A 12,492-nucleotide genomic window follows, 5' to 3' on the forward strand; every position below is an offset into this window, starting at 1 on the left:
AATTAATAACAGCTGGTTCAGTCCCAAATGATGGCCTACAAAAAGGTCTCATTGCCAAGGTGTCACACAAGACACATCTCATGATGGGTAAAAGCGAAGAGCTGTCTCAAGACCTTCGCAACCTAATTGTTGCAAAACATAATGATGGCATTGGTTATAGGTGCCATTCTAAGCTTCTGAATGGTCCAGTGAGCACTTTTGGGGCCATAATACAGAAGTGGAAAGACAATAATTTCACCATAAATTTGCCTCGACCAGTGCTCCTCGCAAGATTTCTGATAGAGGAGTAAAAAGAATAATCAGAAGAGTTGTCCGAGAGCCAAGGATCGCTTGTGGAGAGCTTCAAAAAGACCTGCAGATAGCAGGTACTGTGTTCTCAAAGAAACCAGTAAGTAATGCACTCCACCGCCATGGCCTGTATGCACGCTCACCACGCAAGACTCCATTACTGAAAAAAAAGCATGTTGAAGCTCATTTAAAGTTTTCTGCACAACATTTGGAAAAGCCAGTGAAACACTGGGAGAATATAGTGTGGTCACATGAGAGCAAAATTGAACTGTTTGGATGCCATAATACACACCATATTTGGAGGAGAAATGGCAGTGCACATTACACTAAAAACACCATACAACTTGGTGTTGGCTCTTGGACAACTCTTCTGATTATTCTTTTCACTCCTCTATCAGAAATCTTGCGAGGAGCACTGGTTGAGGCAAATTTATGGTGAAATTATTGTCTTTCCACTTCCGTATTATGGCCCCAAAAGTGCTCACTGGACCATTCAGAAGCTTAGAATGGCGCCTATAACCAATGCCATCATTATGTTTTGCAACAATTAGGTTGCGAAGGTCTTGAGACAGCTCTTCGCTTTTACCCATCATGAGATGTGTCTTGTGTGACACCTTGGCAATGAGACCTTTTTGTAGGCCATCATTTGGGACTGAACCAGCTCTTATTAATTTCCACTGACAGGGGGCTGGATTGCTTTTTAATTACTGTAAGTTTTCAGCAGTTGTCTTGGCTTTCAATGCCTTTTTGCGCCTCCCTTTCTTCATGTGTTCAATACTTTTTCCCTGTGTCATTTCACATTATTACACATAACTTAATTTCTGAACTTATTTTTGTTTGTTGCTTTGTATGTATGGCTTACTTGGGTTGTTACCAACATCTGGTGAAAATGTCATGTCAATAGCACCTTTGGAAATATATTTACTGAGAAAAATGATGACGTGTTCAATACTTATTTTCCCCGCTGTAAGAAGTTAATATTGAGTTGCTTACAGTGCTGTTTAAAAGTACGATGTTTCAATGTTTTTGGAAGAAGTCTCTAATGCTCCCCAAGACGGCATTTATTTGATCAAACATACAGTAAAAACAGTAATATGGTGAAATATTATTACAATTTAAAAGAATTTTAGTGTCACATGATTCTTATGATTCTCTCATTGATTTGGTGCTCAGGAAACATTTCTTTATATTATCAATGTTCAAAAACAGATGTGTTGCTTGGCGCATGGCGAAGATGAAGGAGGAAGGAGCCAAGGTGGAGCCATTATAGGTTTCCTGGGGGTTGACCAATAGAGGCAGAGCTAGCGACCCCAGCGAAGCCTTGAGGATGACAGGCCAGGGTGACATCGTAGATCTGGAAGTCCAAGGCAATGCTTGGCTCATGGCTTGAGGGACCGAGGTAAGGATGGGGGCCTGACAGAGTGGGGTGAGGCCCGTGATGGTGAAGTGGCCCAAGGGGGAGCTGAGGTGCTGTGAGGCACCAATGAAGCATGAGAGTCCAGGGGACTGGACGGAGCCAGCAGTGGGTACAAAGACAATGGGGTGGGAAGAAAGCAGGGAAAGCAGGAAAGCACGGCTTTAGCTCCAGGGCGGACTGCGGCTGGCGCTGGCTCCAGGTCCGTGGTGGGCATGGGTTTCATCCTAAGGTCCGCGGTGGAGGATCTCTGTTTGTTCAGGGCACTCCGAACTGGAAAGATTGTGTCCTATCTACAGTGGGCAGAGAGATGGCTAATGGAGGAGGTACTGGTGCTGGGGAGTCGAAGTTAATGTTGTCTTCCTCAACAACTACCGTATTGAGGGAGGATCCATGTGCCCATAAGGTGCACAGGGACCCTCCTCCAATAGCAGCTTCTGTCTCAAGATGTTGTCCATCCCACTCCAGAGGAAGTATTTGAAGGCTGCATCATTCCACTGTGCCTCGTGGTACAGCTCCAAAAACTCCTCCACATACTCAACCAGCATGCATCTGTTTTGCAAAAAACAGTCCATAGTTTTACTTGTTTGAGGGTTGGTTATTCTGCCGCAACGCTGTGGTGGCAACCCAACATGAATGACAAAGGTATTCAATTTAAATAGTCTTTAATCCACAAATCCACAGGAGAATCTCAGAAGAACATACATGCAAACCACACTTAATAATGACGATAACCGATCGTAAACTGAATCAGCAGAGTGGACTGTTTTATTATTAAAAAAACTATTTTAGTGTTTCTCAATCATGGCCATTATGTTTCAAATAATGACAATGACACTTTTGTCTGTAACTGACAAAGTTGAAGAAACCTCAAAAAAGGTCAATCCCACACAATGTCCCAGTGTCCACATGGCTCAGTGCTTCCACCCTCAGTGTCTGTGTCCTTCCAGGTCAGCTGTTCTGCTCCATTAGGTGGACATATAAGGGTGGTCATTCCAGACACATAATTACTTCAAGCCACAAATGGAACATTCCAGGTGAAGGTGGAATGACATGGTTTCATTTACCAATCTAATGTGCTGCTTCAGTCAACTAGATGTTTGAAAATCATGATGGATGTGGTTTATGGAATAAAAGTTTGTTGCAATAAAAAATAAATAAAAAATCAGCCCACCCAATCGTGACCTTGGCCCACTCTGAGCAACCACCCACCAACAGAACTTGTTTGTCATGAATATTAAAATTGTAATCACCATCAGTTGGTTATATATTAAAGTTAAACAATGTAACTCTGGAAAGAAATATGGAGACTTTTTGTACATTTAGTAATATTGGAGTAAATGAACAGAGGAGAAGAGCTCTTAACATTCTTCCATAATCCACAAAAGGAAACTACCCAAACAGAGCAATTTCATGATCACTGAGGTGTTTTTTGTTTTTGTTTTTAAAGTAGGAACAGAGCAGAATAATCTTACTGAAACTCTTCTGTTCTCTCTGGAAAACCATCTGAAGAAAGCAAAACATCAAAGCTAGCAATTACACTGAAATGAAAATTATTTGCAATGATCATCATCATAATAGGCACAAATATCAGTCCATGTAAATAATGGTTTGCATTTACTGTCTCTTATTCATGACTGTGTTTTGAAACTCACTGTACAGCTCTCTAACAGCTCAATAGTTTTACTGGAGTAAATATATATTGACCTTTCTGTGACTGCTGATGCCATACTTGTTTGCTATAGTGAATGCAGGCTACAAAATGCACAAAACTCAGACGGTCACCAAACGGTCAGTTTCCTACTGTATGTTATTGTAATAATTTTCTCCAGAGTAAATGGTACTTGAAAGCTGCAGTGCAAAACAAATTACTGCCATACACAGTGCAGAGTGTAATGGTGTGCAAGTGAATCTCGGGAGTCCATCAGTGATTTGTGCTGGAAAACATACAGTATTGTTGCCACTGTTAAAGGAACACTCCACCATTTTTTGAAATAGGGCTTATTCACCTTCTTTCCTACATTTAGATAGGTGGGCAAATGCATTTTTGTCTCAGTGCATGCATTGTTTTAGTTTGACAGGGTCGGCGCTAGCTTAGCTTAGCATAATGAATGGAATCCTTTGTTGCCAGCTAGCATGTCCTGAGTAAAAGTGATATAAAAAATAAAAATAAACCACCTAATTACTTCTTGTGGCCTGCGTATTCACAACAAGTACAAATAGTGATGCAGATTAACACTAGGCGATTTCCTAGGCAGATATTGACTTGGGACTATATTAGGGGGAAGGACAGGCGAAGCACTGCTACTTGGGCGCAGAGATATCACGCCCAAGTAGCAGTGCTTCGCCTGTCCTTCCCCCTAATATAGTCCTTAATATATAAGTCAATATCTGCCTAGGAAATCGCCTAGTGTTAATCTGCATCACTATTTGTACTTGTTGTGAATACGCAGGCCACAAGAAGTAATTAGGTGGTTTTTTTTTTTTATATATATCACTTTTACTCAGGACATGCTAGCTGGCAACAAAGGATTCCATTCATTATGCTAAGCTAAGCTAGCGCCGACCCTGTCAAACTAAAACAATGCATGCACTGAGACAAAAATGCATTTGCCCACCTATCTAAATGTAGGAAAGAAAGTGAATAAGCCCTATTTCAAAAAACGGTGGAGTGTTCCTTTAATATTTTTCTCCAGTATTCCTTCTTTTTCCACATACCCCCTCAGATTTTGAGACAAATGCAACTTGTCCTAAACACTGTGGCAGGAATCACATTTATTCACATAATTTGGTCAGTCCAATCAAATCCACATATTTGTGTTGAAAGTGTTTTAGCATTTTAGCATGTTTTATCTCAGGGCACCAAGTGTCTCAGAACAACCACTAGTGTCCCATCGAAAAATGTAGAAAATTCTTAGAAATGTGAAAAATTTGTGTGACTGGCAGTTTGATATTTTTCTCTCTCCTGTTTTCCCACAGTGCTACATATTCGCATCTTCACACATACACCACCACAGTTGCGAAGTGGGGAAGATCAAGAACAGATCAATGTTATGGACCTGTCTCAAATGGCACACTTGATGTTGACTTGTAGCTCATTTGCAGATGTGATGTACCCTTTTGCAAAGCCTGCAGGGGTATGATGGCATTTTTTTGACAGTTGATTTGATGGCTGCACATCCATGATGCAAATCTCCAATTCCACCATTTCCCAAAGGTGCTCTATTGGATTGAGATCTAGTGACTATTGAGGCCATTTGAGTTTCACGAGTTCACACTTATATACTGTATAATTAGATAGGGTAAAGGTTATGCAAATTTGTCGTGCTGTCCTGGGAGAGGGCTCGGGCATTGGAATTTGGCCCGAACCCGAGTACTCCCCCCGGTTGTTTAATTTTTAATGTTTAATTTTACAATCTATAGCTTCGGTTACATACTAGTATATGAAACATATAAGTTAAAAGACATTAAAGGTGACATATTATGCCCCTTTTCACAAGATGTAATTTAAATATATGGTGTCCCCAGAATGTGTCTGTGAAATTCAGCTCAAAATACCCCCCAGATAATTTATTATAGCGTGTCAAATTTGCCCTTTTTGGGTGTGAGCAAAAACGTGCAGTTTTTGTGTGTGTCCCTTTAAATGCAAATGAGCTGCTGCTCCCCGCACCTTTCAGAGGACGGCCGATCCTTAACACGAGCTTCGGATACTGCAGCAATAACAGAACACGCGAATCTCAATCATCCAAAATCTCAGAAATAACCAGTAGCGGAGTGCAGCCTTACGGAGAGACTCAAGAAGAGATTGCAACTTTTAGACTGCACCTGGACGTTCCTGAATGGTTAGTGGATACATTTATGTAGCTAGTTGTTGTAGAGATACATTGATTCATCTCATCGACTTGCATGTACCGTCATGTTTAACTTTTACATAAGTTGACACAGTTTCCTGAGGTCTTTATAAGACAGCTGTTAAATTTTTTGGTCAAATAGTGTTCGTTGCTTATCTGTGCAGCCAACGACAGAACAGTTTGCATACTTTGCTTGAAACTTTTGCCATTGCATTAGAACTGGTTACACTTGTCGCTTGCGAAAACCCAATGTCGACGCCGTGGGTGGAAATGTGCAGGGGCGTTAATATTATAATAAGATCCCCTTCCTGCATCAGAAGGGGAGCGGAATCTGATCGGCTTATTTTGGACATACTTGCACAGAAAGGGTTACCAAAACAAAGTTACTGGGTTGTCACTTTTCACATTTTCTGGGTTGGTAGATGTACCGGGGACCCGATTGTAGCACTTAAACACGGAAAAAGTCAGATTTTCATGATATGTCCCCTTTAATGGTCATTATAACATAGTCCAAACAACTTATATAATAAAGTGATTTTGTCTGATTTGTAACCCATAAAAGGTGCTTTGAACCAATCGGATTGCTTGGGTCCTAAGGTGGGACTCATCTCTATTGTGGGACTCATCTCTTCACCACAAAGGTATCAAAAGGTTAAGCCTTGCTGGACAGAGAAGGAGAAAACATGGACACTCGACCGGGAGGGCTCACGCAGCGTCCGATGGGAGATCAAGACTCACGGAATCGGACGGGAAAGTCTCGCCAGACAGAGGAGGAGAAAACATTGACGCTAGACTGGGAGGGTTCTCGCAGCGTCCGACGGAGAAAGTAAAAAACTAGCTGATGAGGGTTTGGTGGGCTTTTTTGATGTGGAACCAGTTGGTCCTAATGTAGCTTTAGAAAGCGTCTGAAGACCATCTTCTGAGAGCTTGGATCTGCTGCTGGGAGAGGATGCTAAGGTTGCTGCCCCGATGCGGAAAGAGTGACTGGAGAATGTTTTTTTTTAGCTTTGTCTGTCATGCTTGTTTAATCAAATAGGAAATTTGTTCACTATCGAGTACTGATAAGTCTAAGATTATGGGATAACCTTTTGGGTCGAATTTGGAAGTGAATGCGAGTTCCAAGCATCTAAGAAAACCAAAAAGGCTTAAATAAACAGATTTGAGCCGCCCTACCGGGGAGGCCCGCACTGCCTCAGACGGGAGCAGCTCACAGTGCCGGGCGGATGGGCCCTACCAGCCAATGAACAGGAAAAACGAGGCACGAATCGCCTGACCGGGAAGGCCCATGTGGCCTCTGATGGGAGCAGCTCACAGCGTCGGGCAAGTGGGCCCTACTGGACGAAAGGCAGGGTGAACGACATTTGAAGCGCCCGGGTGAGACAGCTTTTGCAGCGTCCGACTGGAGTTCAATACTCACGGCGTCGGACGGGTAAGCCTCACCGAACAGAGAAAGACATAGTTGCTCGACCGGGAGAGCTCTCACACCATCCAATGGGAGTTCAACACTCACGGCACCGGATGGGTAAGCCTCGCCGGTAGTTGGCTGGGGACTGTTGCACATGGGCAAGCTCCTGCGGGGGTGGAGGAGATAACGCTGCTGCGGCAGTGAAAGCCAGCTGGACGGAGAAACAGATCCTGCGGAAGTGGAGGGGACAACACTGCTGCAGTGGTAAAAGCCAGTTGGATGGCGAAACTGAGATCCTGTGGGAGCAGAGGGGACATCACTGCTGCAGCAGTGGAGAACAAGTTAGCCAGAGAAACTGAGATCCTGTGGGAGCAGAGGGGACATCACTGCTGCAGCAGTGGAGAACAAGATAGCCAGAGAAACTGAGCTCATGTGGGAGCAGAGGGGACATCACTGCTGCGGCAGTGGAGAACAAGTTAGCCAGAGAAACTGAGATCCTGTGGGAGCAGAGGGGACATCACTGCTGCGGCAGTGGAGAACAAGTTAGCCAGAGAAACTGAGCTCCTGTGGGAGCGGGGAGATAACCCTGCTACGGCAGTGAAATCAAGGAGAAATAGGACAACTGCGGGAGCGGAAGAGAAAACACTGCTGTGGCAGTGAAAGAATGAAGTGGGCTCCTGCGGGAGCAGGTGGGAAGACACTGCTGCGCAGTGAAGTAGAAGAGCTTGCTCCACTAGCGGAGGCAACCTAAAACTAGGGGAAGGCGAGAGGGGCGGGCATTGTTGAACGGGGTGCGGCACCGGGGAAAGCCGCGGTGTGTGGCTGAGTGGAGGGAAAAGGAGAGTGGGGCCTGGCAGGTGCGGAATCTGGGGCTTGCTGAAGGCCTGTTGCCGCGGCCTGACACTCGTCTTCTAGTGTGAATTACTGTCTAGGAAGGTGAACGCGGCCAGAAATATCCTATCGATTTTTCCTTGTACAGTGAGGCCTGGAAATTAACTGTATCATACCCAAAGAATTCAATGGACGTGGCTGGACCCATGGTTTTATCCTGGCCGATTGGAATCGAGAGCTCAGCGAAAACCGTGCGGGGCTGAGAGATCGATTATTAAATGTTTTGTAAATATTATTTGATGAGAAAAAGCCTAAAGCGCTTCATAAGCATATATTTTTGCCTCTGACCCATCGGTTTGATACAGTGGTTAGATTCTGTAATTGTTGTTTGATGTTGAATAATCATGAAATAGCAAAGTACCATCTGATTTAGATGATTGTTTGTTCCACAAGTATTAAAGTAATTTGTAATTTGTAATTTGGGGGGGGGGGGGGGGGAGGGGGGGGTGGTGCATTCAAAATATAGTCATCTGTCTAGATAATAGTCTGAGTCAAAGTGTGGACGAATGGAGGGCCCAAAGGCTCAGTTCATCATTTGAGTCAGGGCATACCAATGTTTTTTCCACACTTAGCAGGTCATCAGCTGGGCCGTGTGTGTAGTCAGGGTGAAATGGATATTGTTATTCTCATGGGTGAATCTGAGCATACATGTGATCTAACCTCTGAAAGAACGCAGATGTGACGATCCTTAACACCTGCGTAAATTGGACCGTCCATATGGTGCAGATGCTGTGGCATATGACCCTATTTATGCTGCGCCGTATGGCCATTTAAACAAATATGCTCTAAATAACTAAAAATCATGGTCTAGTTATGATGACCTCATAAACTTCATTCACTACAGCTGGACAAGAATGTCTAATTTAAACCGTCAGTTGATCAGCTAATCAATCAATAATCACAAACAAGAACAATGCAAATAAAATTAGAACAACTATCAGAAGAAGAAGCTTTATCTTGATGAGGGTTTGATCTTGGAGATTTTAAAGCAAAGAAAAGATGAAGGAGCTCTTGGTACAGCCGCATGTGACTGGAATTTGGATGACTTTGATGAAGTTGTTTATTTCTTTGCTTAGAGGCATTTTTCTCCAAATTGTTATTCTGCTGAAATATGGATTTTATTTTTTCTTCTTTTTGTTGCTGCTGTATGTGTGGCTTGATGATAATCACACAGAAACTCATCTGATTTTACATTCCTCACAAACGCCCTCATACAAAAGAAAAATCACAGCATGAGATGTTTCCATGGTGACATAAGGCGGCATGAAACGTTCAGACTGCATGTGATGCACATACATGCTAGACAGAGACAATATCCTATTTATGTTGGTAAATCTGCTAACATGACATGACATAAAAATTATGCATTATCAAAACAAGCAGTTTTTTTTTTTCAAGTAAATCTATGTAAAAACACCTCATGCCTGACATGAGATGCATTAATGCACTCTAGAGAAACAATTACGTATTCAAGAGGAAGAACTGAAGGGCTATCGTGTAATTGTAATTGACCATGCAGGCATGCCGATGACAAGTGATGTGCTCTACAAAAGCCATAAAATGCCCATCTTCCCTGGGCCACACTCCACAAGAATGTGTCACTATAGGGAGCATAAAATTGAGATATCAGCCTCTGGAACATACTGTATCATGCAACCGCAGTGTTCAAGGACAAAACTATCATGCACTTTACAAGGAGCCTGTCATCAACTCTCTGTCGCCAAAGTGCAGGAACAGATCAGGTGGATCAGAAGCTCAGCAGGGTTTTAAAAAAAGTAGGTAACTTGCACTGGTATATATTTCAGTGCCATTGCTTTGTCTCAAGATGCACACTAGTAATGTTTTTTTCTAAGGCATGTTTATAAAAGATACCAAAATGTCCAAATCCTGGCTTAGTCTGTGAAACCAGGCCTATAAACTATAATCACTGGCTTCTGGCAACTGCAGTACGCAGAGTCAAGTTCCGGCAGAAGGGTGACTTCTGAGTCGACATGACATATAGGTGTAGCGTAAGCTTAGGTGAGAATAGACTTCTCTCAAAAAACACGTAACTTTCCCATGAATGCACAAACGCCCGTTGCCGGAAGCTACTGATTATAGTTAAAGTTTTAAATATGGATATTTTTCTTACAAAACACCCATCACTTCACTTCAGAAGGCCTTTATTAACCCACTGGAGAAAGCTGGGAAGAGCCAGGATATTATTTAATATAACTCCAATTTCGGCTGAAAGAAGAAAGTCATATACACCTAGGATAGCTTAGGGTGAGTAACTATGGTATAATTCATTTGAACTATGCCATTAACTATTTCCATCTTTAATTGTTAGTTCAACTGTCACAGAATGGAAAGCACAGGATTGTGGGATATTAAAGGTAGCGAATGATACATCTATGCTGCCTTCAAAAATCATTCAGATGAAGGTATCTCAGGAGACAGGAAGTGAAAGTAACATTGCATTCGGACGTGCCTTGATGCCTTCCTACTTTGGAATGCATCCAGCAAAGGCAGCATTTATCAGGTTTCGGAGGCAGCCAATGCTTCCCCGCCATTTACAGGAATTTTCCGGCTTTCCGTGTTTTCACTGTTATACGGTAGGGAGCGCTGTGACATCTTCTGAAAGAGTACTTAATCTCCTGATCAAAACACGTGAAGATGATGCAGAAACAAGCAATACCATATATGTAATCATATGCATATGTAAAATAACGCAATCATCAACATTAAACAGCATATCAGTCAAAACTGCCGAAGGTAACTGGATGAAATGTCGACCCAGGACGAACTATAGGACTGTGCAAGCATTAGGGGTGTTGATGGTCTCGATTTACTCCATCTATGCTTTAATAATCGTTCTGAAACTGATCTGGATGTAGTTTTTGACAAAAACTATAGTTTTTTGCTCAAAATGTTGCTTTTTTATGAAACTTACCCACATTCAAGTGCATGAAGCTAGAATAAAACTTTAGCTAGAATAAAACAGATTTTAATTTTTGTTTTGTTTTTTTAAAACACAGAAAGTCTATTCTTTCTTTTGATATACTGCATGATCAGATATTCATAAAACAAAATATTCTGGGGGCCATGAAATTTGTGAAAATGATCACAAATATTGGCGGTGAAAACAAACGCTGGTGGTGGCTGGCAACTAAAAAAAAAAAAAACGCTGGCAGGGAAAGCTTTTATAAATGTGCCTTATAAAAAACATCACTGGGGTGTATCTTGAAGAAAAACAAGTGACATTGTGATGGCCAATGACATGGGCACACAAAAAGACTGTAACTGAGAACATGCATGCATATATGCGTCCTTATTTCTGGGTTGTTTACACATTATTTTGGGTTGTTGTTTTTAGTATTTCATGATTAAACATTTGTTGCAGATACCTTGGTTACAGATCACGCTACATATGCAGTTCATAATGACACAGATTTGGTTCATTTTCACTGTTTTATTTTCAATTTGTTTTCTGCCATAAATTACTAGTTTGGGTGCACACTTTCTAGTTATTATTGGTATATTGTTAACGTTTATTTATTTGAGTTTAAGTTGCTTACGTGGGAAGAGCGGAGGTTTAGGTCTGGGACAGGCTGCCAGTTTGCTGTTATTTTGATCTGTTGGGTTAATCCATGCTGCCAATTAGCTGGGGGGTGCAGGATTAATTGTATGTTTGTTTGTTTATTATAATTCTATGTATATTTTGTTGACTATAATTCTTTGGGTATAATACTTTGTTTATGTTCAATTTCTTCATATTTCTGAAATTAATTATTTTATTAATTTTAATTGTGTTAAGTGATGTTTGTGTTATTCCCTGTGTATGTGTAATGGACTAGTCATTTGTGTATAAATTTCCCATGTCAGTCATTTGGGAGGTCATGTTTTTTGTTTAGTTTCAATTGCTGGTTTGATTACTGTTAAAGGGATAGTTCACTTTGAAATAAAATTTTGGTATGTTTTAGCTTACCTCAAGGGCATCCAAGATGTAGGTGTCTTTTTTTCCGCAGTAGTTTCAATTTTGATATTTTTAGGTCAAACCGTTCTTGTCTGTCAGTCATATAATGCAGGTCGATGGTCACTGTCTCAAAACACAAGCACAGAGTCCAAATTAAAACAATTCCCCATCGTCCAAATTAAACAATTCCCCATCGTAAGTACACATTGATGGCCTAAGACACGAAACGAGCGGTTTGTGTGAGAAAACGAACAGTATTTATATCGTTGTTATCTCTTGAACACAGCACACGTCCAAATGATCTGACGGCGCGGGCGGGTATAGATATATAAATAGATGTCGCCTTGGCTACTGCAGTTCATTGGAACGAAACCGTAGCCAAGCGACATCTAGTGTATACATCTATACCGCAAACCGCTCGTTTCGTGTCTTAGGCCATCAATGTGTACTTACGATGGGGAATTGTTTAATTTGGACGATGGGGAATTGTTTTAATTTGGACTCTGTGCTTGGGTTTTGAGACAGTGACCATCGACCTGCATTATATGACTGACAGACAAGAACGGTTTGACCTAAAAATATCAAAATTGAAACTACTGCGGAAACAAAGACACCTACATCTTGGATGCCCTTGAGGTAAGCTAAAACATATCAAAAATTAATTTCAAAGTGAACTATCCCTTTAAGT

The sequence above is a fragment of the Rutilus rutilus genome, assembly GCF_951802725.1.
Source record: "Rutilus rutilus genome assembly, chromosome: 16".
Classification (NCBI taxonomy): Eukaryota; Metazoa; Chordata; class Actinopteri; order Cypriniformes; family Leuciscidae; genus Rutilus; species Rutilus rutilus.